General features: G+C 41.5%; 1 protein-coding gene across 3 annotated transcripts in view; it reads left to right on the top strand.

The window, feature by feature from the left end:
* LOC138966698 (cholinesterase-like) overlaps positions 1-2,500 on the top strand; it is a 15,069-nt gene that overhangs the window by 6,067 nt on the left and 6,502 nt on the right. The window lies entirely within an intron of this gene.

The following is a 2,500-nucleotide window of genomic DNA, read 5'->3' as shown; positions in this document are numbered from 1 at the left end:
ACGATTATAAGATACACCTCGAAAATTGATAAGAAATTACAAGAATATTCAAAAGCGGCACATAAAACACATAAGGCAATTGTATTAACAGGCGCACCTATTACAACTAACCCTTACCCAGTGCAGTGTCCACAATATTTATACTATATTACATTACAATACCATATTAAATGAGCGGATTAATCTTAGTATGTATCCCCATCAGAATGTTGAATATAAGTTTACTTACATGGAGCTGTGTATATGTTTTTGGAATCAGGAACCGACAAGGAATAAGATGAAATGGTTTTTAAATCGATTTCGGAAATTTAATTTTGATCATAATTTTTATATTTTTAATTTTCAGAGATTTTTTTAATCCAAATATAACATATGTATATGTTTTTGGAATCAGAAAATGACGAAGAATAAGATGAAATTGTTTTTGGATCGGTTAATAAAAAAATAATTTTAATTACAAGTTTCCGATTTTTAATGACCGAACTCACTCATTAGTTTTTAAGCCACCAAGCTGAAATGCAATACCAAACCCTGGCCTTCATCGAAGATTGCTTTGGCAAAATTTCAATCAATTTAATTGAAAAATGAAGGTGTGACAGTGCCGCCTCAACTTTTACAAAAAACCGGATATGACGTCATCAAAGGTATTTATCGAAAAACAGAAAAAAACGTCCGGGGATATCATACCCAGGAACTCTCATGTCAAATTTCATAAAGATCGGCCCAGTAGTTTAGTCTGAATCGCTCTACACACACACACAGACACAGACACACAGACACACACACACACACACACACACACACACACACACACACACACACACACACACACACACACACACACACACACACCACGACCCTCGTCTCGATTCCCCCCTCTATGTTAAAACATTTAGTCAAAACTTGACTAAATGTAAAAACGTGGGTTGCTTTTATTGTGCAAGAGGCACGGTATTTCAGAGTCCCACAGACCCATTCTTCTTCTTCTTCTGCGTTCGTGTGCTGAAACTCCCACGTACACTCGTGTTTTTTACGTGTATGACCGTTTTTTCCCCCGCCATTTAGGCAGCCATACGCCGTTTTCGGAGAAAGCATGCTGGGTATTTTCGTGTTTCTATAACCCACCGAACTCTGACATGGATAACAGGATCTTTTTCGTGCGCACTTGGTCTTGTGCTTGCGTGTACACACGGGGGAGTTCGGACACCGAGGAGAGTCTGCACACAAAGTTGACTCTGAGAAATAAATCTCTCGCCGAACGTGGGGACGAACTCACGCTGACAGCAGCCAACTGGATACAAATCCAGCGCGCTACCGACTGAGGTACATCCCCGCCCTGACTGAGCTACATCCCCGCCCTGACTGAGCTACATCCCCGCCCTGACTGAGCTACATCCCCGCCCTGACTGAGCTACATCCCCGCCCTGACTGAGCTACATCCCCGCCCTGACTGAGCTACATCCCCGCCCTGACTGAGCTACATCCCCGCCCTGACTGAGCTACATCCCCGCCCTGACTGAGCTACATCCCCGCCCCACAGACCCATTCAGGTTAATAAGCAGGACAAGAAGAAGAAGAATGATAATAAGAAGAAAGAGGAGGAAGCAGCAGAAGAAGAAACAGAAGAAGACGAAGATGTTATCTTTTGGTAATTGTTTCATTTCTGTCAAAAGTCTCTCTTCCGGTCGTAACAAAACATACCCAATTGCGGGTGTGCAGATACCAGAGACTTTCGTAGACTCGAATTATGAAATAAACACAAGCAGGTCATAAGATACATCACAAAAAAGAACACAAACAAACCTATACATCGTCTGTTCAGAGCCACAACCATATATCTCCTAGCACCACTCAGAGCCACTGACAACCAAATATCGCGAAATAACCCACTTTCAGAAAAGCTCACTTGAAAAGTTTACACACTCGGGGTAAATCTGCTTTATTGTCAAATGAAACGATTTTCACATCAAGCATGCAGACGGTTTTGTGTTCTTGACAAGTACATGTATTTACAAAAGAAAAAAGTTCAAAACCACACTTGAAAAACAGATTTAAAATTGATAGACCGTTGTGGCCGAAACAAACACTGCTTGACCCCTTCAGTGTTCAGGCCACAACCATACAGTGACAGATGTAGGGTTGTGGCCGGGGCTGTGGAGGCATCCACAGGGAGGTAATTCCTGCCACAACCTGACACCATGACGATGTAGGGTTGTGGCATGAACATACTTAGCCCTCACGGCTAGTGTATTTGTGCTACAAACCTACATCTGCAGGATATGGCGTAGTGGTTTGAAGTGAATTTGGCATACAAATAATTGTACAAGGCCAGAGGCAGAGCATTTCAAGGGAAAGCTGTGGTAGAATACAGTAAAATGTAGTGAGCATGATTAACTTATTTTTAGTTTAAAAAAAATCACATCTGAGTTTTTGTACCAGAACTATGACATGAACGAAAAATACAGTTATTGTTTTACATCTTTTTGTTTGTTTTGTGTGC

Source organism: Littorina saxatilis, linkage group LG5, assembly GCF_037325665.1.
Source record: "Littorina saxatilis isolate snail1 linkage group LG5, US_GU_Lsax_2.0, whole genome shotgun sequence".
NCBI lineage: Eukaryota > Metazoa > Mollusca > Gastropoda > Littorinimorpha > Littorinidae > Littorina > Littorina saxatilis.
This window is presented reverse-complemented; position numbering and strand designations above follow the sequence as displayed.